We start from the raw sequence: 27,893 nt of genomic DNA on the forward strand, positions 1-27,893 counted from the left end.
AGAAGTACATGAGGTCGCCAGGTTATGGAAGGGATCTATTCCTGGGAAATGGCTGTGAACTAAATTTCCTGGAAGTCGGAAATGAACAATTTCCCACCCTCAAAGTAGTAATGTTAAATCTTTGGCCTCAACAGTCCTTCGGGACTGATCTGCAAAGAGTAGACTGGGGAAGGTCAGTGTAGGTGACATGAGTTGTTACCAGCAAGTTACTGTGAGAGACGTTTGACAGAATGCAGACTGGGTGGGATGAGAGGGAGAACCAATCGCTGCTAATCAGTGAATAAACTACCGACGGGTTAGTAAAATGAGTGCTAACAAGAGCTGGCTCAGGGTTTGTAATGTTTGATCTTTCTGGCAATCTTTGATTTTTTTTCTTTATGGGTGATCTTTACATTGTACCCTGGTGAAGAGATTCAGCAACTGTACCTGAGAGCCGAATCTCGGAGAATGTGCATGAAGTCAGATTTCTGCACGTCACGTCGTCCGTAACCCGGAGACCTCCTGGATGTGGCAGTGGACGCCCCCACAAGGAGCTGAGGTTGATATAATTAGCTTTGCTGATGTGTGTTTAAGAACCGTCACCGGACTCCTGCCAAACTGCAGTGGGTTCTGCTAAACAATTGATAGCTGGAAATCTGAGGCAGCAGACCTGGCGTGAACTTAATTATTTAAAATTTGATTGAGGCCTGGTTCAACATGACATGGACTTCGCAATCAGGCTTCAGCATTTTCACACCAGCAGGAAATTAACATGACTTATAACGACTTCTAGCCATCAAAATACGCAGGAATCATAAACAGAATTTAGAGAATTTGATAATTAAATTGACTTTTGCCAAATAACACATTGAACAGAGACTGCTACAGAGGAAATGTGCCTTCAGCAAACTGCTTCTCATGTCATAGGCTAATAGAGGATTGCTGCAAAATACATCAAAGCATCAATAATCTTGCCAATCGGATGTGTTGGCAAACAGACAGTGTAGCCTGGGTGCCGAAAACTTCTTCACAACACTGCAGTAACTCTATGCGTTGCACTGTACTGCTGCTGCAAAAACAAAACTAACTTCATGACATACGTAAGTGACTCTGTTATCGGTCTCTGTTGTGGATCGAGAGCGGGAAGGGACCAGGGAGTGGACAATCGTGGTTGGGAAAAGGGGAAGGGAGAAGGGTGAGAGTTAGATGCACCAGAGAGACATTCTGTAATGATCAACAAACCAGATGCTTGGAATCAAATGACCTTGCCTGGGTGTCTCAGGGCTGGGTGCATCTGCATCCATGATACCCCCTGCCCCGGCAGTCCTTCTCTGCCACCTGTCCCACACCACTCCTACAGCACTCTACTCTCTCTTTTCACACATCTTTTGCTCCCGCCCGATTTACAAACTCACTCTCTGCTCCTCATTGACAAATACAGTACTGTGCAAAGGTCTTAGGCATCTTATTGTATTGAGAGCATCCTGAGCAGCTGCATCACAGCCTGGTTTGGAAATTGCATCATCTCGGATCGCAAGACCCTGCAGCGGGTAGTGAGGTCAGCTGAGAAAATCATTGTGGTCTGTCTTCCAGCCATCACGGACATTTACACTACACGCTGCATCCACAAAGCAAACAGCATTATGAAGGACCCCACGCACCCCTCATACAAACTCTTCTCCCTCCTGTCGTCTGGGAAAAGGCACTGAAGCATTCAGGCTCTCACGACCAGACTATATAACAATTTCTTCCCCCAAGCTATCAGACTCCTCAATACCCAGAGCCTGGACTGACACCTTACTGCCCTATTGTCCTGTTTATTATTTATTGTAATGCCTGCACTGATTTGTGCACTTTATGCAGTCCCAGGTAGGTCTGTAGTCTAGGTTTTTGTTTCTCTGTGTTGTTTTTGTTAACGTAGTTCAGTCTAGTTTTTGTACTGTATCATGTAACACCGTGGTCCTGAAAAACATTGTCTAATTTTTACTATGCACTGTACCAGCAGTTACGGTTGAAATGACTTTTTCAGCAAAAGTGACTTGACTTGACTTATACAGTATGTATCTGCCTAAAACTGCACAGTACTGCATGTTTCAATGAACACGTGATAAATAAATCTGAATTCAAATCCACAAAATAAACATTTGTTGTATGTGGAGGGGTGAGGAGTGTGGATATACAAATCACTATATATAAATAAATCAAACAACAAGGAGCTAAAAAAGCTCACTTTCATATGAATAGAATTGGGAAATGAGAGACATGTTAAGCATGTGTAGGCTTGGATAGACTACATGGTGTAGTGTGTATTATGTACACCTCTGGTCTTCACTTTAATAGGGACCGCAGTGTTCTTCGAGAAGATGCAAAGGGTAAAGTTAGAGGTTGTATAAGTCAGGAAAGGAGGAATAGGTTGAAGATAATAGATCTTGACCTCATTTTTTTACTTATAGTTACGGAAACACTTGGTAGACAAAAAAAAGAGAAGATCCAATGAGGTCATGCGTGGAGTTTTCTAGAAGGCACTTGATTAAGTTCCACAATGAACTTTATGAGTGCCTGGTGTTGGAGATAGCAGAACTGGATGGATAGAGGATTGAGAGAGAGTGGAGAGTCAAGATTTATTTTCAGGTTTTGACAAGTTGAAGTTGAATGCTACAGGAATCAGTACTGTGGCCTATTTGTCTTGCTTATTAATGAATTAATGATTGTATTCCGGTGAGATTTGCTGAAAATACTGAGACAAATAGAAAAGCAAATTATGGAGGCAATGCAGGTGGGTTATAATGTGGTATAACTTAGTCAACATAACATCACAAGACACAGGAGCAGAATTAGGTCATTTGGCCCATCGAGTCTGCAACACCATTTCATCATGGCTGATCCAAATTTCCTTTCCTCCCCAATACCCTGCCATCTCCTTGTATCCCTTCATGCCCTGACCAATCAAGAATCTATCAATCTCTGCCTTAAATGTACATAAAGATCTGGCCTCCACAGCCACCTGTGGCAAAGAATTCCACAGATTCACCACTCTCTGGCTAAAGAAATTCTTCCTCATCTCTGTTCTAAAAGGATGCGCCTCTGTTTTGAGGCTCTGTCCTCTGGTCTTCATCCTCTCCACATCCACTCTATCAATGCCTTTAGCCATACAATAGGTTTCAGTGACGTCACCCCTCATTCTTCTGAATTCCAGTGAATACAGGCTCAGAGCCATCAGATGCTCTTCATATGACAAGCCATTCAATCCTAGAATCATTTTCATGAACCTCCTTTGAACCCTCTCCAGTTTCAGCACATCCTTTCTTCAATAAGAGGCCCACACCTGCTCACAATACTCCAACTGAGGCCTCACCAGTGCTTTATAAAGTCTCAAAATTATGTGCATACTTATATATTCTAGTCCTCTTGAAATGAATGCTAACATTGCATTTGCCTTCCTCACTACAGACCCAACCTGAAAATTAACTTTTAGGGTATCCTGCACTAGGACCCCCAAGTCCCTTTGCAGCTCAGTTTTTTGTATTCTCTCTTCATTTAGAAAATAGTCAATCCTTACATTTCTTCTACCTTAGCACATGACCATACACATTCCAACACTGTATTCCGTCTGCTAGTTCTTTGTCCATTCTCTTAATCTGTCTAAATCCTTCTGTTGCTTCTCTATTTCCTCAAAACTATCTGACACTTCACCTATCTTCATATCATCTGCAAACTTTGCAACAAAGCCATCAATTCCATTATCCAAATCATTGACATATAACACAAAAAGTATCGATCCCAACACAAACCCCTGTGGAACACCACTAGTCAATGGCAGCCAGGTAGAAAAGGATCTCTTTATTCCCACTCTTTGCTTCCTGCCAATCAGCCACTGTTATGTCCATGCTAGAATATATCCTGTAATACCATGGGCTTGTAGCTTGTTAAGCAACCTCACGCGCAGCACCTTGTCAGAGGTCTTCTGAAATTCCAAGGACACAACATCAACCAATTCTCCTTTGTCGATCCTGCGTGTTATTTTTTCAAAGAAATCCGACAGATATGTCAGGCAAAATATTCCCTTGAGAAAACCATGCTGACTACAACCTACTTTGTTATGTGCCTCCAAGCACCAAGACCTCATCCTTACTAATCAACTCCAACATCTTCCCAGCCACTGAGGTCAGACTAACTATCCTATAGTTTCCTTTCTTCTGCCTCTCTCCCTCCTTGAAGAGTAAAGTGACATTCACAATTTTCCAGAACCATTCCAGAACCTAGTGATTCTTGAAAGATCATTACTAATGCCTCCACGATCTCTTCAGCCACCTCTCTTAGAATCCTGTGGTGCACATCAACTGATCAGTATGACTTATCTAACTTCAGACCTTTCAGTTTCCCTCTCTAGTTAAGGTAACTTCACACACTTCGTGCCCCTGACACCTGGAACTTCCACCAAACTACTAGCGTCTTCCAGTGATCTAATATCCACTCTCACCTCTCTTTTACACTTCATGTATCTGAAGAAACTTCTCGTATCCTCTTTAATATTATCAGCTAGCTTACTTTCACATTCCATCCTTACCTTCTTAATCACTTCTTTCAGTTCACTTCTACTGGTTTTTAAAAGCTTCCCTATATCCTAACTTTACATTATCCTTGCTCTATTATATGCCCTCTTGTTACCTACTTGCAGAGGATGGAAAGCAGAAACTTATTGAAATGGAGGTTCTTAAATGCTGTGATAAGAGGGATTTTAGTTCCTCATACATGAAACACAAAACAAGTACCTAAGCAAACTCATTGTAAATCAAAGTCAAAGAAAACTGATTATCAAAGTACAGTCTGTTTATATCAGCATTAACTTCCTTCAGATTCCTTTTCTTGCAGGCATTGACAGGAAAATAAAGATATACAATATAATTTATGAAAATTATACATAAAGACTTGAACAAAGAACAATACAGCACAGTACAGGCCATTCGGCCCACAATGTTGTGCCGACCCTTACACCCTGCCTCCCATATAACCCTCCACCTTAAATTCCTCCATATACCCATCTAGTAGTCTTTTAAATTTCACTAGTGTATCTGCCTCCACCACTGACCCAGGCAGTGCATTCCACGCACCAACCACTCTCTGAGTGAAAAACCTTCCTCTCATATCCCCCTTGAACATTCCTCCCCTTACCTTAAAGCCATGTCCTCTTGTATTGAGCAGTGGTGCCCTGGGAAAGAGGCACTGGCTGTCCACTCTGTCTATTCCTCTTAATATCTTGTATACCTCTATCATGTCTCCTCTCATCCTCCTCCTCTCCGGACTGTAAAGCCCTAGCTCCCTTAATCTCTGATCATAATGCATACTCAGTAAACCAGGCAGCATCCTGGTAAATCTCCTCTGTACCCTTTCCAATGCTTCCACATCCTTCTTATCATGAGGCGACCAGAACTGGACACAGTACTCCAAGTGTGGCCTAACCAGAGTTTTGTACAGCTGCATCATTACCCCGCGACTCTTAAACTCGATCCCTCAACTTATTAATACTAACACTCCATAAGCTTTCTTAACTACCCTATCTACCTGTGAGGCAACTTTCAGGGATCTGTAGACATGTACCCCCAGATCCCTCTGCACCTCCACACTCCCAAGTATCCTACCATTTACTGAGTACTCTGCCATGGAGTTTGTCCTTCCAAAGTGTACCACCCAACATTTCCCCCAGTCGAACTCCATCTGCCACTTCTCAGCCCACTTCTGCATCCTATGAGACCCTCATTGGCTCAGTAGCCTGATAGCTGGAGGTCAATAACTATCCCTGAACCTGGTGGTGTGGAGCCTAAGGCTCGTGTACCTCCTTGCTGATGGTGACAGCAAACAGAAAGCATGGCTTGGGTGGCGGGGCTCCTCAGTGATGGATCTGATGGATGGTGCATTCTTGGGGCAGTGTTTCATGTCAATGTGCTCAACAGTGGGGAAGGCCTTGCCTGTGGAGTATTGTATACTTTTCTGCTCCTGGGCTTTGATGTTTCCACACTAGGCCATGATGCAATGAGTTAGGATGCTCTCCACTATACAACTATAAAAGTTTGTTAAAGGTTTTGAAATGTTGCCATTCAGTGAAAAAAGAACGGCACACAAAAGTAGAGATGACTTCCTAAACGGTACAGGGTATTGGTGAGACCACAGCTGTCGAACTGGCAGATGTGTTGGTCCCCCTTAAGTGATACACTTGTTCAGAACATAATTCGGAGAAGGTTTTCACTTGGTTGCTTCCTCATTGAAAGGGTTACCAGGTGAAAAATAAATAACCAGGCTGCTCATGCAATACCTTAGTGATTCATGGCATTCAGAGGGGATTTAACAAGGTAGACACTTTCCCATTCTGAAGAAGTCCAGAATGAAGGGACAATGGTTCAGCAACAGGATCATCCACTTGAAATAGAAATGCCAAATTCTTCTTTTTCTTTCAGACGATGATCTCTTTTATTTGTCCAACTCAGCTGGCTGAATCATTGAATTCAAGGTTGAGATGACTGCAGCAGTGTCAAGAGTTCCAGGAAGAGACATGATCTTACTTCATGGCAGAGCAAGCTCAAGGGGCCATCTGATGTACACCCACTCCTGTTTCTCAAGATATTTCGACTGGTTTCTTGAACCTATTGGTTCTGGCTTTGAGTATTCTGACAGTCTATATATCTAGAGGACTCCAGAGTAAAACATTTCAAAAACTTGCAACCTCAGTAAGTGAAGAGCTTTTTCCTCTCCCCAGTCTTAAATAGCTGACCACTGACACTGAGGCTATGCCACTGAGATCTACATGCTTTCATAAGATAAAAAAAAATACCTTGTGCCCTTATGTTGAAATCCGTGGACAATATAAGAAATTATCTACTAAACAATAACAATCATACACCAGCACAAGTACCAGGCAGTGATTCTCTCTAGTTAAAGAAAATATAACCTCCTCCACTGGAGGTTGCACTTCCGTCTTCATATACCCAACTGCAGTATTCTAAGGGTTTGCCGTTGTGCAGAAACTTTTTCATCAGTTACTTAGCTTGTCCATAGCCTATGACAGAAACTCTGCATCTTTATCACAGTTTTCTTTTCCACCTGGCTCTGTACATTACATGCATTAGATGACCAACTGTTAACACACACCAAATATGCATATCCCATTTATACCTACCCTTTGTTTACTGTCATCTATGAAATCCACTTATCTGCAAGGCTACGTCCTGGTGACACCTTACTCATGATGTATTATGAAATGTCTTTAAAAAATCTCGACAAGCCGCACCCACTATTCATCCTTATCTGCTCAGTTATTTACATATTGAATAAAAGCATTAAATTAGTCAATTGCAATTTCCCTTATACGGATCCAAATTGACTCTGCCTAATCATTGATCTCAAATGTCCCACTATTTTGAAGTGACGTGGTAGCGCAGTGGGTTATTGTAATGCTTTGCAGCAGAAGTAAACTAGGTTCATTTTCTGCCGCTGCCTGGAACCAGTTTGTCCGTTCTCCACGTGACCGTGTGTGTTTCCTCTGGGTGCTCCAGTTTCCTTCCTCCTTCCAAAGTTGTGGGCATACCATGAATGCACTGGACGCATGGTGACTCTCGCAGGCTGCCTACAGCACATCCTCGGACTGCGTTGGCTATTGATGCAAACGACACGTTCCACAATACATTTCAAAGTACATGTGACAAGTAAAGCTAATCTTTCATCTTTATCACCTCGTCCAACTTTTTCCTTAAAACCGATATCAGATTAACAGGTGCTCAGCTCTTTATCTTCTCTTTCTCCCATATTTTAAGAGCATCCACAGGGACAATTCCAGAATCTGGCAAGTTTTTGGAAGATCACAACCACTACACTCATTACCTCTGAAGTCACCTCTTTTCCAGTCCCAGAAATATGCCATCAGAGTCCAGAGAACATGGTCACTTTGCACACTTTAATTTCTTCAGTGCTCTTTCTTTTTAAGTTTCTCAATCTCTTTAAAACATTGATTCTCAAGTATGTCTGGTATATTTGTCTTCTGCTATGAAAGAGATATAAAATATATATTAAAACTCAGATATTTCCTTATTCCCCAATGAAATTTGCATTGCCTGTGCATTTAAATCACTGTATCGTCACTCACTTCCTTCTTACATGCGTGCAACGCTTTTAAGTCACAGCAGGAAAGTTGTACCTTCCATTTGAGAAAAGCACTACAACGAACCAAAACCTCCACCAGAGAACGACACAAGCCTCCCTAAAACAAGGCCTTCACTCCATGTTGACTTGTAAACATAATGCCAGTTTAATACTAACTCTGTCAAAAACTGCGGAATGTTAAACCTCATACTTCTGAGCAAATACCTTCACTGCAACATCTGTAATTATTCAAGATTCAGAGATTAACAATAAATTCTTCGGGCGATCAGTAAGATCATGGTGGAAATAAATATTCTTGACAGCTTATTCTCATTTATTAATCATATCCCTCTTCATAAACTGGTTTCATATGATGGTTCTTAAGTTTTAAATCCTCATACTTGCCTACAATTCTTAATGACATTACAAACCTCTCTTTTTAATCTGTAACTATCTTAACTTATTTCAGTATTCATGGCTACATTATTTTTCTTATGGTGATTTTATCTTCCGATGGATCATACATTGAAAATTAAGGATTTCTTCAAACATTTTTTGTTCAAATGTAGAAGGAAGAGAAACAGGAGAAATAGGAACAGAAGAATGTGATAATAGGACTTGGAAAGGAAGATTGGGAGACTTTTGAGAGGCATAAGCATACCCCTGTTCAGTCGAGGAGGTGTTTCTTGCTGTAAATACAAAATGACAAATGTAACTGTAGATGCAAAGTGAAGGATAGACAGTAGCCTGGAAGTCAATGCAGCATTAGCGCACTGGGACTAAAGATTGAGATTTGAAAGACTGCAGTTAATTCCATTTAAACAAATACCTGACAAAATCACTTTGATTAAAAGAGAAGCAAATCCATTTATATTGAGCAACAATCTCGAGATGTTTTGTTAAAGTCCCTTGTTGCCGAGCTTCACAGTTTAAAAACTGATGGCTGGGAACAAGTATGGTATAAGCAAGCAATTTTAGAACTTCCCTTAAAATGGCATTATGTCATTATGCACACGTACACCAGCAACCTCAAGAAAAGGAATATACATATATCTATCTATGTGCATTATATAAATACATACACACACACACATATACTGTATATCATACATATACATAGATCATTAGATCGATAGATACACACTCAGTTGGTACTTTATTAGGTAGCTCCTGTACCTAGAACAGTAGCCACTGAGTGAGTGTATCCTTGTGGTCTACTGCTGCTGCAGCCCACCCACTTCAAGGTTTGACACGTTGTGCATTCAGAGATGCTATTCTAGTTAATTGAGCTACTGTCAGCTTGAACCGGTCTCCTCTGACCTCTCTCATTAACAAGGTATTTTCACCCACAGAACTGCCACTCACTGGATTTTTCTTTATTGCATCATTCTCTGTAAACTCTAGAAACTGTTGTGTGTGAAAATCCCAGGAGAGCAGCAGTTCCTGTGATACTCAAACCACCCCATCTAGCAACTGACAATCATCCTGCAGCCAAAGTCATTTGGATCACATTTCTCCCCCTTTCTGATGTTTCATTCGAATAACAGCTGAGCCTCCTGACCACGTCTGCGTGCTTTTACACATTGAGCTGCTGCCACGTGATTGGCTGATTAGATACTTGCATTAACGAGCAGCTGAGCACTCCTGCCTAATAAAGAGACCACTGAGTGTAAGTGGCTGTACCAGCTATCTCACGGTGCCGGATATTTGGGCCAATCCCGACCTTGGGTGCTATCTGCGCAGAATTCACAAGTTCTCCCTGTGACCGTGGAGTGCTCCAGTTTCCATATAGGGTGGTAGCTTAATAGGACACACTGGATTATCCCTGGTATGAAGGAGTCAATGAGCATGTGGGGAGATGGGAAAATGGGATTAGTATGGATTATAGTAAAATGGTTAGCACAGACTTGGTTGATCAGAAAGCCTATTTTGATGCAATCTCTCCATCACTCTTAAGCAGTGTAGCTACTTGTCTATTACTGGAATCTTGCCGTGCACAAATGGATTCTCCTCTTCCTACTCAGCAGGATTTCTCAAATATAATTCCTTTTTGCAATTATATTTGCATATTCTGTCATGTCAGGTATGTTAGCCCATCCATTCTAGATGTTCAGTATTCGAAGCACTGAACTTTTAGAATGAAACCAAGCAGTTTTTGATAAATGAATGTGGTATTACTTTCTAACAGAGCACCCTGGCAATGGGAAGAACTTTTCAGACTCCAGATAAAGCTATTGGCAGCCTATCAAGACTCCGCACTCAAACTTGCTCACAAATGGCCTAAGGAGGTAGGTGATTAGATCTACCACTTAATTAGCGCTGGCTATGTTAGAAACTTGCTCTTACCACAAGGTACATCTGGAGGTGTCTTACAGGGAAATTCGTGCAGAAGGGCTCTAGGTATTTCGCAAATATTTTTGACCAGAAGACATGGAAGCATAATTAGGCCATTTGGCCCATCGTGTCTGATCCATCATTTCATCATGGCTGATTTATTATCCCCCTCAATCCCATTCTCCTGCCTTCTCCTTTGATGCCCTCAATAATCAAGAATCTATCAACCTCTGCTTTAAATATACCCAATGACTTGGTCTCCACAGCTGTCTGTGGCAATGAATTCCATAGATACGCCACTCTCTGGGTGAAGAAATTCCTTGTCATCTCTGTTCTAAAGGGATGTGCTTCTACTCCAATACAATACCGTTTGGATCTAGTCTATCCCACAAATGGAAACATTTTCTCCACATCCACTCCATCTAAACCTTTCAATACTTGATAGGTTTCAATGAGATTTCTCCCCCCCCCCCCATTATTCAAAACTGCAATGAGTACATGCATAGAGTCATCAAATGCTCCTCATATGTTAACCCTTTCATTCCTGGGATCATTCTCATAAACCTCCTCCAGACGCTCTCTAATGCCAACGCATCCTCTCTTTGATTGGCACTAACTCCACTACCCATGATTCTGGATTCTAACTATCCCTCAGATGATGAACTTCCTCCACAGATCCCCTCGAAAACTTGTAACCCTTACCCTTACCTTTTGGTTTTAGATGCCACTTATTCAGGGTAAAGTCTCCTTTTACCCACCTTCATTAAAAAACCTTAATAATTTTGTATATTTCAATAACATTCCTCTCAGTCTCCTCTGCTTCAAAGGAAAGAAACCCAAACTTTCCAGTCTCTCCTCAGAACTGAAATACTCCATGCCAGGCAACAGCAAAAAAAGTGAATCCCTTCTTCACCCTCACCAGTGCAATTATATTCCTCCTCTATTGGGTGACCAGAACTGTATACAGTGCTCCAGCTAGGGCCTTGCCAAGATTATTTAAGGTTGCACCATGACTTCCCTGCTCTTATATCCGGTCACGCATCAAATGAGACTAAGTATTCATCTATCTTCTCCACCACATTACCTACATGTGCTTAGGGATCCTTCATAGAAAACCTACAGCACAATACCGGCCCTTCGGCCCACAAAGTTATGCCGACCATGTCCCTACCTCAGAAATTACTAGGCTTACCTATAGCTCTCTATTTTTCTAAGCTCCATGCACCTATCTAAAAGACCCTATCGTATCTGCCTCCACCACCATTGCCGCACCCCATTCCACGTACTCACCACTCTCTGAGTAAAAAACTTACCCCTGACATCTCCTCTGTCCCTGCTCCCCAGCACCTTAAACCTGTGTCCTCTTGTGCCAATCATTTCAGCTCTGGGTAAAAGCCTCTGACTATCCACACGATCAATACCTCTCATTATCTTGTACACCTCCATCAGGTCACCTCTCATCCTGCTTCGCTCCAAGGAGAAAAGGCCGAGTTCACTCAACCTATTCTCATAAGGCATGCTCCCCAATCCAGACAACATCCTTGTAAATCTCCCCTGCACCCTTCCTATGGCTTCCAAGTCCTTCCTGTAGTGAGGTGACCAGAACTCCAAGTGGGGTCTGACCAGGGTCCTATATAACTGCAACATTACCTCTCGGCTCCTAAATTCAATTCCATGATTGATGAAGACCAATACACCGTACACCTTCTTAACTACACATAGCTTGTACACTATGGCCCCATTCCTCCTCCATATTACTCAAAGCCATCTGGGTTTTTGTGTATTTCCTTCCAAAAGGCATCACTTCACACTTATCATTCTATACCTTAAACACAAAATGCTGCAAAGGTTTAACTATTGGGATTGAGATTCGTTTACTATTGTCACATATAGTGAAAAGCTTGCTTCCCAGACTATTTATACAGATCAATTCATTACACAGTGCATTGGGGTAGAATAATTAAAACAACAACAACAATGAGGAATAAAGTGTAACAAGTTCCAAAAAAATGCGGTTCAGGTAAACGATAAAGTGCAAGATCACAACCGGGCAGATTGCAGGGCCAAGACTCCATCTTGTCTCTATCGTCAGGACAGATGATGCTGAACAGGAAGAATCAAGTCAGTTTGGTTGGTAATTAATGCATATATTCTTTCATTTAATTGAATGCTGATTGTGTTCGTTTTGAGAACAGCCAAGATTGTACCTGAGATGAACAACTGGCTAGAGAATAGTCCAACAAGGCAAAGTGTATGTTGGTTTTGACCATTGTTTGTTAATATTAAAAAGTTAGTTCACAAATAAAGTTACCTCTTGCCTCAGTTTTTCATCTAGGTCTTGATAGGGGATCCCACGGAGGCCAAGGTATTGTTAATGCAATCTGCCTTAATTTTTCTAGCTAGCTAAAAGGTGAACAGTGGAGTTCAGAATTTATGGAGGCACCCACCTACTCTCCTCTGGAAAGAAGTGTAATTTGTACCTCATGGAGTTGATATGGTGTCAATTTCCTTATTATTGGAAAATACAGACATTGTGGAAGATAGAGGCAAAATACTGTAATAGTCAGACGCACAGCACATGCTAGAATTTGAAGCAACAAACAATACGCTGGAGGAACTACAGGTCAAACAGCATCTGCGTGGGGGTTGGAGGAAGAATAGCTGAAGTTTCAGGTTGAAATTCTGAATCAGGACTTACTTCCACCTCACTCGCAAATTCATTTAATTAATCATTTCATTCCAATAACAACAGTGATACTTGCTATGAACCCACTGACTCCCACAGCTGCCTCTTCTCTACACATCTTCACACCCTTTCTTTTGAAAGGATTCCACCCTGTTCTTATTTCTATTTTTCTGTCTCCACTGCATATTTCAATAATATCTGAAATAGTCACCGTTTTCAAGAAACACGACTTCCCTTATACAGTATGTGGTCAATGGTACCATCTCTTGCATTTGCTCTATTTCATAGACTTCTACTTCGCCTCTCCTCCCTCTAGAAAAACAATACCGATACAGGGTTTTGACTAAACTGTAGACATTTCCTCCCTCCCCAGCCACCCCCCAACAGATTCTGCACAACCCACTGAGTTCTTCCAGCAGGTCGTTGCATTATGCTAGAGAATTTCCTGTGAGTTCAGTGAAGGTTTATGTTTACAATAGAGACATTTATCAGATAATATTGGCAGTGTGGAAAAGATTTTAGAATAGCCCTTATTACTTGAAATGGATGATTTCCTGGATTGGATTTGCAGACAAGGATCTGACTGAGCAAATACTACCCTGTGAGTTTAGTCAAGGATAAGATTAATCTAATTGAGTAATATTTTGTTATCACTCTCTATATCCTCAGGTATTGTGTTGACTAATGTAATTTCCAGTCTGGGAGGCATGAACGAGCTTTATAAAAATATTTGTTACTGGCTCTGAATCGAATGAAACAGATAACTAAACTAGGTACAAATAGCATTATGCCAGCAAGTGCCTTAATACAGGTAGCTCACCATCTTGTTACACAGTGAGTAACCTGGAAGGTCAATGTCCTTTATATTTAGCCGTTTAGCAAAAGGGGATTGACACATAGCTCCTGAAGGCAGATCTTATCTCAGTCACACTAAGAACTGGGATAATTGACAGGATTATATTCTTAAGCAGAAAAAAAAACCAACGGAAGTACAAAATTCACTGAATACGTTTGTCAGCTATGCTGAGGTAAATTTATATTTTTGGAGAACTTTGGATTCTTTAACCAGATTTCATTAATTTGTCACTTGTTAGCTAAGGATTTCCTGGATTAGGAGGCAATTGTTTGTAATTGAGACTACTGTCCCACAGACTTGGTGAAAAAGCTCCTACTGCTCGGTCTAAAATCACCACTGTGTGACTGGGTGTTACATCCTAACAAACAGACCTCAGATAGTCAGGATGCACAACCGCTCCTCCCTCCCCATCATCCTCAACATGGGTCCCCCCCACCCACTGCTGCTCACACATGACTGCACGGTCCAACACTCGAGTGATAACATTGCTTAGTCCATTAATGACACTACAGCAGTGAGAGTCAACGCCAACAACAATGAGACGGCCTGCAGAGAAGAGGTGGGGGAGCTCGAGGCTTAGTGCCAGGCAAATGGCCTCTTCCTTAATGTCAGTAGGACAAAGGAGATGATTATCGACTTCAGGAGAACTCATATCACTCAGACCCCTCTTGACATCGGTGGCACAGCAGTGGAAAATGTGAGCAGTTTCAAGTTCCTGGAAGTGCACAATCTCTCATGGTCCTGGAAGACATTCTACACAATCAGGAATGCTCACCAACACATCTACTTTCTGGGGAGGCTGAAGAGAGCTGGACTTTACACATCCATACTCATGTCATCCTACAAATGTACAGCAGACAGCATCCTGACAAGCTGGACCACTGCTTGATATGGAAAATGCACTGCAGCTGACAGGAAAGCTCTCTAATGGGCAGTCAAAGTTGCCCAACACATCGCCAGCACCAGTCTACATGACATTAAGGATATATATGCAGAAATGTGCCAGAAAAGGGCCAGTAACATCCTGAAGGATCCAACCCATTCTGCTCATGGACTGCTTGTCCCTTTCCCATCAGGGAGGAGACTACGTAGTATCTACGTCAGGACCACCAGACTGAAACACATTTACTTTCCCCGATCAGTAAGGCTGACCAACACCTCCATCCACTAATTCCACCACTAATTTGTTATTCGTCAGTCACCTTAAGTAGACAGCCTAGTGTCACTTTATGGACATACAATCAACCTCTGTATATAACAAGTACGACAAAGTCTGCAGATGCTGGAAATCCAAAACAACACAAACAATATGCTGGAGGAACTCGGGTATCATCTATGGAAAAAAGTAAACCGTTCATATTTCGGGCTGAGACCCATCTTCATGACTCTATGTATATAAGCTATCTTATGTATTTGTACTTATTGTGCTTTTATTATTATTGTGTTCTTTCAATTTTTGTGCTGCATTGATCTGGAGTAACAATTATTTTGTTCTCCTTTACATTTGTGTACTGTAAATGACATTAAACAGTCCTGAATCTTGAAAAGTGTGTTACTAAAATGAAACCAAGTTAGATTGGATGTATCACAATTAACCTTTCTCAACAAACATATGTGTTCCTATTATGGAGCCTAACAAACTACCGATCAGGCTTCTGTCCATTTCTGAACACACCTGGACAGTAGATTGACAAATCAAATGTCATTTTCAGTGTTGAGAAGACATAGTCAATAATGCATCAGAGAGAGCTTGTTTTCACCCACACTCCTCTCCCATAAAATGATACTAATGACAAAAACTGATTTAAGCTCTAATCTCTCAAATATATTATTGCCTCATTTATTTTAAATGATGGAATCCGTTAGTCTCGTGAGACCATGGATCTGCGCCTGGCAAGTCTTGCTGCAGCCTGTGTTGGTGGAGCAGTGTCTGTTGTGGCTGTAGAGGCCCATACAGGAGTGACAGTCTCGGCTGCAGCGACTGCACTTGAAGGCCCTGTCCTCCAGTGTTGCCATGGTGCTGCTTTTTCAGCCAGTGTGCTTTTCTTCAGCAGCAAGCCTCAGCTTCTCTTTTCAGACCTCTGCATAGTTCCAGCCTCCAGCAAGAGCAATCGCTTGCAACGTCCTCCTACCTCTCGACGTTCATGTTCAGTGACTTCAGGTCTCTCTTGCAGATATCTTTGAATCGAAGATGGGGCCGCCCCTATGCTCTCTCGCAGGAGGCCAGTTCCCCGTACATCAGGTCTTTCTGTATCCTCCCGTCTGACATGTGGTGCGCGTGGCCCAGCCAGCGGAATCGGCGTTGTTGGAGCAGGGTGAAGAGGCTGGTTATCTGGGCGCAGGCCAGGACCTCATTGTTGGTGACTCGGTCAGTCCACTTGACGTCCAGGATGCATCTCAGGCTGCGAAGGTGGAAGACGTTGAGACGTTGCTCTTATCTGGAGTAGAGGCTCCGGGCCTTGCTGCCATAAAGCAGTGTGCTGAGGATGCAGGCCCGGTAGACTGCAACCTTGGTGTGCGTCATCAGCTTTCTGTTCTCCCAGACTCTCTTTATCAGCCTGGCGAATGTTGAGGTTGCACGTCCGATCCGTCTGTTGATCTCAGGGTCTAGGGAGAGACCGTCCGTGATGGTGGAGCCACGCTATGTAAACTCGTGAACTACCTCCAGCTCGTAGTGGTTGATGGTAATGGTAGCGGGGTGCCCAATGCCTTGGCCTTCTTCAGGCCGATGGTCAAGCTGAGTCCTGACAGGCTCGTGAGAAGCTGTCCATGAGGCGTTGCAGTTGCTCTTCAGGGTGTGGTGCCAGTGCCGCATCGTCTGCAAACAACACGTCCCTGATGAGTACTTCACGAACCTTGGTTTTCGCCGAGATAGACTGAACAGCTACCTGTCCGATCTGGTGTGGAGGTAGACACCATCAGTTGATGTTCCAAAGGCGTGCTTCAGCATGACTACAAAGGAGATGCCGAACAGGGTGGGGGCAAGCACACAGCCCTGCTTCACACCGCAGCGGATGTTGAAGGCCTCCGAAGAAGAGCCGTCGAACTGAGTGACGCCCGTCATGTCTGTGTGGAATGACTGAACTATCCTGAGGAGCCTCGGGGGATAACCAATCCCAGCGAGGATTCTGAACAGGCCGTCTCTGCTTACAAGGTCGAAGGCCTTTGTGAGCTCGATGACAATGACGTAGAGAGGTTGTCTTTGCTCTCTGCATTTCTCTTGTAGCTGTCGAGGGGAGAAGATCATGTTGATTGTGGAGCGTTCTGACCTGAAACCGCACTGAGACTCGGGATATACCCTTTTGGTTATTTTCTGCAACCTGTTCAGGACCATGTGGGCGAAGACCTTCCCAACGATTGTAACATTCTCCTTCGCGTGTACTAATAACGCCGAATTCAACGTCGAGATAAACCAGTCAATGAGACCAGATCGCAGTAAGAATAACCATTTACTGTTCACTCTTCACATTAACATATGGTGAAAACTGTTGATAAAACAATACAAGATTGATACAGTATTTGTTCCTTCCTTAATATCACATTTCAATTGTAAATACTTGCAAAGGTGACTATAACTACATTACACTAAGGTGCAGTATACAGGCAGAGTTTACCTGCTCCATTGACTACTTTAAATACACTTCCATGCAAACTATCCGCAACTCTTTAACTAACGGAAGCATAAACATTATCGACCGTCGTTACTTCTAACAGGATTGGCATTAACATCTTAGTTCCATATATCGATTATCTATTAACTTACAGTGTTGCTCTCACTGTGATTTCTAATGCCTGCAAAACAACTTCTGCTCAGGTGAGCCTCGTGGTAAGCCCCCACCCTCGCGTTAATTTCAAACCGGTACTTTCCCACAAGACGCGGCGAAACCGGATGTGACGTCATCGCATGCCGATATATTTTACATGCAATGAATATACTTTAAACACTTCTAATTCTAACTAGAAAATACTATCGAATGAATTACTAAGCAAAAATATTATAAACTAAATAACTGTCGTAAAGACAGCACAACGATGCTCAGCTAGGAGATTCCCCTGTAGTTGTTACAGTTGTTTCTGTCCCCTTTGTTCTTATATATGGTGACAATGTTGCAGTCTCTCAGCTGCCTCTATCCAGCACTGGCACAACAGTTCGTGCAGGTGGTTTAGCAGGACGCCCCTTGCGCACTTGATGGCCTCTGGTGGAATGCCACCCAATCCTAGTGCCTTCCCAGCGGGCAGGCTGTTGCTGGCTTTACAGCTCTTCAGCAGTAGGCAAAGCATCCAGGCAGACATTCCACAGCATCTAGCGCCCTGTCCGAGATATTGTTTTCTCTGGAGAAGAGTTCAGAGTAATGCTCCACCCATCTCTACATCTGCTTGCCTTTGACTTTGATGGTCTCGCCTGTTATGGTTTTCAGTGGAGCTATCTTGCTCTGGGTTGGGTTCTCTCAAATATATTACTGCCTCATTTATTTTACTTAAACTTAATTAGTTAATTAATAACAATTCCCAAAATGTATTTATATAGAGTTTTCTGATTTAGCAACAAAATCTAAGCTATCTGTAGCGCAGTATGTTAATTATTCAAAAGATCTCAGGATGTAGTCCTGTGGGAACTGTCAGAGTCAATAGTGGTTATGTTGGTTGGGGAGTAATGGATTACATCATGTGACCCATCCAAGATTAACATCAAATGGTGGTTCTAATCTGGACCACAAGTTTCAATAAGCCTTTACAACCAGCCGTATTTGATGAAACTTGAAAAACCACTAACCAGTCAATTCTTCACGTAACTTCCAACCAAAACCATGATTGGGATTCTCCTTGCAAACACTAAATCATGGTTTCCATGCTGTAATTGATAACCTACTATGAAACATCCTTCCTCCTGTACGTCATCTTGGGTTCTGTTTTATGCTTTTCCTCAGTCTGCTTCTCCTTCATTTCAGTCACCTCTTGCACTCAACGTCAAACACATCTGATCTTCCTCAGCTGATTTTATTCAATACTTGTGCACTCTTCACTCTTCAGATTTCTAGCAGTCGGCTGATGGTCACTTTTCTCACTCGTTCCTCTATGTAGCTTCCAGTCCATTCTTCTTTCAGTGGATCATATTTTTATATGTTCTTTATTCTGTCAAAGCAGTTCCTGTTTCCAACAGCTGCTACATTTTGCCTTTTATGGTTTCACATTTATTCTCCTTCTGGATAAAATACTGTAGAGCGCTCCCGACTTTATTATTACAAAAGTTTCTACTCGTACTTCAGAGCTTACCCCACAACCACAACCACGACCCACAACAAACACTATACCCGGCCAAGATATGGATATGGGTGAAGTATCTAAAAATATTTCCCACAAGTCTAAAGGACAGGAAACAGGAGAAAGCTGTACACTTCTCACAAATGGAATTTCCAAATTTACATGCTTTTTAAGTCTTTTGTCTTAATCAAAGCCACAATGGATTAATAATTAAAGGAAACACGATGGGAAAGAAAGAAAAGATCAATAGATTTTAAGTACAGATATTCCATCACTGGTGTAACAAGACAGAAAGGCAAAACAACCCTCTCCTATTCCAGAGTTTTGCACTCCAGAGCATATACAATTCTAATGCATTCTAAAATAAAAATTGGTATTACTTTGATGAAATTTCCCTAGACTGATAATAGCTGACTCGACTTTTGATCCTTACTGACACTGATATTTCCTCAGAATTATCATATTGGGTCTCCTTACCTCTGGAATGTGCCAGCAACAAAAATTTAAAGAATTTTTTTATGAAACATTATTTTTAATATGTGCAGAGTGTCTCTTGCTCAAACTCAAAACAGCCAACCCATCATAAGGAAGTATGGAATGCTTTTAATTACAATAGATGAATGTGATTACATTAGATTTAATTTCTTCTATTCATTCATTACTTATACAGTTAGAGAAAACAGTCAATAGGCTATTAAACTGATAATTATGCCGACATTACACTACATCTAATGACGCCGATTGCACTTTGAGTAGTGCCTGATTCACATTAATTCTGTGAATCACATTGAACAAATTTTAATATGCTGCATGATTTGTGGGCAAACTCACTTGTTTCCTAACAGATTACATTATTATAACAGTACCAAAATTTCCATTTTTGGAACATTACAAAAATTAAATGGCTTTTTCGTGAATTCAATTATGTAACCAGACATGAATCCAAAATGTAGATAAGGAAATTTCCCTTTACAAATGATTTGACAGTGCATTTGTATTAATGGAAATTGTCACTTTGCTGTTATTGACCTTGAAATGTCAGCTGCAATGTAATTCATCAAATTAATATTAGATTATATAGGGGAAAAAAACACTTCCTTTATTAGTGCTTAGTAGAACCCATCAGACTAAGGAATTGATTGACGTATAACATAGCTTACCTAGTAGCTGCCACTTATTGTGGAAAAGGCACCAATCACATCTGGAAGGTAAGGCTATGCCATATGATTAGTTGTAAGTCATGATGTGATACACAATGTTATACTGTATAACTACGTAATAAACGTTAAAGAGCTAACTTGAAAAGTAAACATTTCACAACATAACTGAAGCACTGTTGATGGGTCTTTGATCTGAAATGTTAACTGCTTCTCTCTCCACAGATACTGCCTGGTATGCTGAGTTTTTACAGCATTTTCTGTTGCTATTTCATGATTTAAGTACATTAATTCTTGTTTATAACCATTAAATGATTAGGGTAATCCAGATGGCACCCAGTATGATTTATACCATCAGTTCCAGTGCTCTGTTTGGCTTGGTACAGGTCCACAATCCCTTATCCAAAATCCTTGGGGCCAATTGCATTTCGGAATTCAGAATTTTTCAGATTTCTGAATTCCTCCTTATTAGTTCCGGGACCCACCCATGGATACCAAAATAACACATATGCTCATGTCCCTTATTTAACCTGTCTCAGTTCAGGTGGACTTTAGGACCCAGTGGAGCTCCGGATCTACGCACATCCTCCCGTATACTTAAAATCATCTCTAGATTACTTATAATACCTAATACAATGTAAATGCTATGTAAATCATTGTTATGCTGTATTGTTTAGGAAATAACAATTATTTCCAACAAAAACATTCAATAAAACATAAAAATATACAGCTTCAAATGAACTGAATCAAACACATGGTAAATGATTGGAATAAATGTAGAACGTCACTGTCACTATAAAATATCAGTAATTTGCCTTTCTGTTTCTTTAAATCATACCCAGTGGTAGTCCCGACACCATATTCTTCAGTAAGACACCAAACAGACGCACCACAATCAAGCTTCTGCAATAACTCCACTTTCTGCGTTATTGATAATGATAGATGCTTCCTTCTCATTGTTACCCATAGGGGTATCTGCAGCTCTTCTTGACATTTTCACAGTGAAATTAAACACAAAGTCAACAGTGAACATAAAATATCAGCGAACGGTAAATGCACGTGTAATCAGTATAAGCGCAGAGCCACCACTGACGTCTGGCGGCCTCTGCTAGTGCTGCCATGTCACACCTGAATGATATCAGCTGTTGGCGAAAAAACTTCGCTTTTCAGAGCTTTTTGGATTTCAGAATTTCAGAGATTGTGGACCTGTATTATCACATTTAACATACTGTTGAGGACAGGTAAAGAGAAAGGAAGCCTATACCAAAATTATTTTATTTTTATTTTATTGAGATGAAGTGTGGAATTGGCCTTTCCAGCCCTTCGAGTTGTGCCTCCCCAAAACCCTTAACACTAGCCAAGTCATGAGACAATTTACAATGACCAATTAACCAAGTGCATCTTTTGCGGAAGGAAACCAGAACACCTAGAGGAAACCACGACGTCACGGGGAGAACATACAAACACCTTACAGGCAGCGGCAGGAAGTGAACTCAGGTCACTGTTACTGTAAAGCGTTGTGCTAACCACTACACTACCATGCCGCTATTATAAGATTGCAATATGAAAAACTTAAACAAAGGAAAACCCAGGTTTCTACAAAGTTCCTCCTGCTCTGCCAGATGGGAAATAAGACATGTTTATATTCATTAGAGGAATGAAACAACACAGAACAAGATTCACCTATCCTGCTGTTTTATCTTTTCCAGAAGTTACAGAGCTTTACGTTCCAAGATTTTATTAAATTTTCTAAGATTTTATTTGATATTAATGAAAAACAGAATTGTGCGAAACTACACCTTATAAATTATCCTAAGTTGTTTACCTCAGTTCAGTTAATTCCTGAACTAGTTTATGAATGCAGATTCGCTGAGGGTGACTCTCAGGTTTGGGACCTAGTGAAAAGGGCCAATAGTCAAAAATGGAACTGAAACACTGTCACTCAATACTGCATCACTCAATCTTGCTTAGCAAGACTCTGTTGTCAGGGGACAGCTATACTAAACTTTCCAAAAAGATTCCGTGCAGGAAATAATCTGCGGTTTAGTGCCACCAATTGCCTTCCTTTATCCCATGTCACTGAATCACACAGACAGACAGGAGACGTGTAACAGAACTAACGTGTATTAGTTCAATGCAGGACCTGTTCAATTAACCCTCACTCCCCTGTTCTTTCCCATTAGCCCTGAAAATATTTCCTTTTCAATCATTTATCCAATTCTTGTCTGGATATTGCTGGTAAGTTTTCATCCATCAGTGTCCCAGCCAATGCATTGCTGATCTCAAAACTCATTTTGTAAAATAGTTAGTCTTCATCTCCCCTCCTATTCTTTGGTCAATTTGATTAAAACTGTATTATCTAGTTATGAATCTTCTACCATTTTTATTCATTCTATAAAGACATTTTCCACATCATTTTGAACACAACTTCTTCCCCACCTTCTCCACTTGGAGACTAATCTGCTAGTTTCTTCACATAAATGCTTCCTTATCCCTGAATAAATCTCCCAAAGTTCTCAGCAGTCCCACCTGACGTATGGAGACCACAATATCTCAAATGAGCTTCACCAGTGATCCATAAAAGACTATGACTTCTGTTTATGTTTAATTTATGACACCTCGAATCTCTGCCTTTTCAGCAACCTTACTGACTTGCGCATATGTACTTGTAGAGCATCAAATAATCATAAATCACATTACGTTGATTTTTCAGAAAGAGAGAAGTCAATTTTCTACTGTTTTCAATCAGCATTATCCCATTATTCTCAGTGCAAGTTTTAGTTATAATGCATTCAAATTAACACAATTTCTCATTCACCAGCAAAACTATTAACTTCCATTCATTGCAAAAGGACTGACAGAATCCATAAAATGGCTGCCATGTCCATTTGGAATAGTTACTAAAAACTCAGAATATGCATTTCAAATAATACAGTCATTCTAACCGCTCCTTAACAATGGGAGCAACTTTTCCTTACTGTGTTATTGATATCACACCACTAAAGTCATTTTTCTCAAAGAAATCTGCAGAATGAAACTGCAACAGTACTGAAAAGTTTGTGAAAAATGATTAATAATACAACATGCAAACTTCTTGTTATATGAGAGCAATAAGGAGCTCTTATATAATAAGCTCTCAATGAGTTAAAAATTTTACTAACTCATATCTGGATGTTAAACATTTGGAACATTCCTTTTTAAAATCCATTGATTGGCCTAATTTCCTGCCAATAGTAAATTAACATTTAAAAACACAAATAATTGTCCGGATGCAACCCAAAAGTCCTTAAAGGATTATGAGTGAGTGAATGAGGCCTCTGTCAATCAGGGTCGATCACGGATGCTGCATCTTAGCTGTCTGGACATGCAAGCCTGGGCAGTACGATATGCAGAGCAAGCTGTTACCCATGTAGCAAGTTCTCCCCTCTCCGTGTATCTGATGAGCCCAAAGGAACAGCAGAGACCGATACCAGCAGCATTACAGGAGCTGCCAATCAGCAGTGAACTCAACGCAGGACCGCCTTAGGGACTCCAGCTCTGGATTGTCTTGTTTTTAATTTCCCTGAATCAGAATCAAGTTTATTATCACCGGCATGTGATGTGAAATTTGTTAACTCAGCAGCAGCAGTTCAATGTAATACATAACCTAACAGAGAGAAAAAAAAATATTTAACATAATAATAATAAATAAACCAATTACGTATATTGAATGGATTTTAAAAACATGCAGAAATAGAAGTACTGCATATTAAAAAAAGTGAGGTAGTGTCCAAAGATTCAATGTACATTTAGGAATTGGATGGCAGAGGGGAAGAAGCTGTTCCTGAATCGCTGAGTGTGTGCTTTCAGGTTTCTGTATCTCCTACCTGATGGTGACAGAGAGAAAAGGGCATGCCCTGGGTGCTGGAGGTCCTTGATAATGGACGCAGCCTTTCTGAGAGACCACTCCCTGAAGACGTCCTGGATACTTTGTTGGCTAGTACCCAGGATAGAGCTGACTAGATTTACATACATTTACAGCTTCTTTCTGTCCTGTGCAGTAGCCCCCCCCAACCCCCCCCCCCCATCAGACAGTGATGCAGCATGTCAGAATGCTCTCCATGGTACATCTATATAAGTTTTTGAGTGTATTTGCTGACATGCCAAATCTCCTCAAACTCCTAATAAAGTATAGCCGCTGTCTTGCCTTCTTTATAACTGCATCGATATGTTGGGACCAGGTTAGATCCTCGGAGATCTTGACACCCAGGAACTTGAAGCTGCTCACTCTCTCCACTTCTGATCCCTCTATGAGGATTGGTATGTGTTCCTTCGTCTTACCCTTCCTGAAGTCCACAATCAGCTTGTTCATTTTACTGACGTTGAGTGCCACGTTGTTGCTGCGGCACCACTCCACTAGCTGGCATATTTCACTCATTTACGCCCTCTACCAACAATGGTTGCATCGTCAGCAAAATTACAGATGGTATTTGAGCTATGCCTCACCACACAGTCGTGTATACAGAGAGTAGAGCAGTGGGCTAAGCACACACCCCTGAGGTGCACCTGACTACCCTTCATTATCTACTGTATTTTTTCCTTGCGCAAACATTTACCGTCTATAAACAAAAATCATCTCTCTGTAACTCTGATAACTTTCAGCAAGGTGCAGCTGTAGTTCCAGGGAAGATATTTTATGGAAGACAGCTTAACTCAAAAAAATGGAAAACTCCAGTTTTCTTTAGCACTTGCGCATTTTTTTTTACCATGGTTTCTACTAAAGAGACGTGAAACTTGCGAAATGATCTCTCTTTTCTGGTTGAACAGAAAATTATTGCTAGAAAAATAACCCATTGAATCAAGTCCATCTCATATTTTCATGACTTTATTCAAATAATCTTGGTCCTCAGATACGTTGTTTTTCTTGTGCTGAGCAATGCTTGAATTTCATCTAAAAACATTGTTCTGTGAATACACAAAACACTGAATATCAAATAGATCCATTTAGATTAGAAATTCTATCTGACTTTCTCTGCCTCATCCATATACAAGAATAATAATTCCCCTGCCTCAGTAATCCATCTTACTTTTCCTGACTGGGGAGGGAAGGACAATTCATATTTCAAAAAGCCTCATAAGAAAGTAAAATAAATTACAGAAAGCAATCAAAGGAGGAGAATTTACAGAGCCGTGGGGAAAAATGCCCTTTCAGAAAGCCAGCTCAGACACAGTGAGTCAAATTGCTGACTTCTGCACGGCACGGAAAATCCTTATATTCGTTACCCAGCTCAAGCTTGCTCCAATTGTATCAGTTTGTGAGAAAACATGAATGAAAGGGTCTCTATCAAAGATCAATTGGAGCTTTGAACAGATGGCATGAGTGGCGATCATAAAATGTGGTCTGATTCTAAAAAGTACATATGGCTGTCTGCAAAGAAAGGTGATAGATCCCAAGCATCAGAACAGATAAGAATCATTAATATATTAGGAACTCATAAATGGTGGCTTTCTACACAAACTATTAGTATCTGCAGGTCACAGAAATCTTAGGTCTCAACATCATAAAAGGCCATTTGTATTTTCATTTTGTTTCAATTTGTGGATATACCTAGAAGTGGAATTTGAGTACCAATGGAATAGTTTCTATCTGGACCACGATTCCAGCTGGCAGGTTTGATGTCCTTGTAGGCAATATGTTACTTTTATGTGAGGCAGGGGGTTTGTGGCTTTGGGGTTTGATGTTCTAGCTGCTGTTTTCTGGGTGGGCTATCTGTTCGTTTTTGTGTGCGAAGGGGGTTGGGTGTTTGGAGTTTGTGAGTTTTTGTTTCTTTTCTTTTTCATGTGGGGGGTGTTGTCTTTTCTTGAACAACTTCCATGGTTTTTCTATATTTCATGGCTATCTAGAGAAGATGAATCTCAGAATTGCATTGTACACACATACTTTGATAACAAAATGGACCTTTGAACCGTCAATACTCAGCAGGTCAGGTGAGAAACAACTGTTGTGATGAAAGGTCAGTGGCCTGAAACCTTAACTCTATTTCCGTTCTATATACGTTACCTGATCTGTCAAACATCTCCAGCCTTTTCAGCTTTACCTCAGATTTCCAGCATCCACCTTTCAAACATGCAACTACCTTTTCCCAAAGCAGAATCGGGGCATTGCTTCTGCACAGCCCCATGGATCCAGGTTCAGGACAATCGATGCAAAATTTGTCAGTTCTCTCCTTGACTCTGTGGTTTCCACTAATGGCTCTGTCTTCTTCTCACATCCCAGACACGTGCTAGTTGGTAAGTTTATTGGCCTCTGTAAATTATCCCAAGTGTAGCTCCCAAAGGTTGAAGGGCAGGTGAGGTAAATAGAATTTTTTTTTGTGTACTCTGCCAGAGCCTCGGCGACCACTTTTTTTTTTCAAGTGGTTGTCTTGGAGGAAAGATGCTGTGAGTGGTCCCCCACGTCCTTCTCAAAGCGCAGTTTTTTTTTAACAAGGCCGAATTGTGAGCTCGACACTCAACCCGGCACAGATGAAAAGCGTTCCCTGGAGCAGCCCGACTGGATTCGAACTCAGGAACCTTCGCTCCGGAGTCCGGCACTGATGCCACTGCGCCACCAGTCAGCCTAGTAGAAATAAGTGGAGGAATAGTGTATTGTTTGGGTCAAAGATGTTACTTTGGGAACAGGGCTACATGATTGGAGTTGTACAATTTTTATTATTGTCTGAGGCCTTTATGAAATTAGTCTTTGTGATTGATGTTCAGACTTTAAACATGCCTTTCTATTTTACATTACTATGAGTCACAGAATCAAATATAGCACAGATGATGGTGATTTGGCCAATTGTGCCTATAGTGGAACTTAAAAGGGCTATCCAGTTTGTGTCATTGCTTTGCAGAGTGTTTCAAGTCATTCCACTTTAAGTGTTTGTTTTTAGAATATATTACTGAATATAAATCCTCTATGCTTGCAAACCCACAATTTGCTGCATAAAATCAAATCTCTTTCAGCTTTTTGTTAGACAGACTACATCAATGAGCTGCGGCTGCTGACCATCTTGCTATTGTATGCCTCTGTATTGATTCAAGCCAGACATACTGTAACTTAGAACATCTTGTTGCACCTCTTCTCTTCTGTGAAGAATAACCCCTTTCTGGTCGCATAGCTCAAGTCATTCACCATTTCAGTGAAATCTCCTCTGCACCCTCTTTTTAATGCTTTTTGTCTGGTGAGAGCTGTGGAAGGAGAGTTTAAATGGAGGTAGAGCACATTCAGGTGGATAAATTCCTAGGGCCTGAGTCTGATCCTCAGACTCTACGGGAGGCTAAAAAGAAACTCAGGAAGGCTTTGCAAAGATAGTTGCCTCATCATTAGCCCCAGGTTAAGTTCCCAAATACTGGAAGGTGGCTAATGCTTTTTAATTAGGAGTTTTAATGCTCTCCTTAGTGTGGCGTGCATTTGTTAGTAAAAACAGGAAAGAGAAAGCCATGCAGGGAAATGGAGATGAAATTTTGA

General features: G+C 41.2%; 1 long non-coding RNA gene across 1 annotated transcript in view; it reads left to right on the forward strand.

Moving 5' to 3' along the window:
• LOC132393655 (uncharacterized) overlaps window positions 1-27,893 on the forward strand; it is a 61,068-nt gene that overhangs the window by 18,634 nt on the left and 14,541 nt on the right. The window contains exon 2 of the long non-coding RNA XR_009512023.1: window positions 10,298-10,397. This is a non-coding gene — a long non-coding RNA (uncharacterized LOC132393655). The remainder of the gene's footprint in view (window positions 1-10,297; window positions 10,398-27,893) is intronic.

Source organism: Hypanus sabinus, chromosome 5 (assembly GCF_030144855.1).
Source record: "Hypanus sabinus isolate sHypSab1 chromosome 5, sHypSab1.hap1, whole genome shotgun sequence".
Classification (NCBI taxonomy): Eukaryota; Metazoa; Chordata; class Chondrichthyes; order Myliobatiformes; family Dasyatidae; genus Hypanus; species Hypanus sabinus.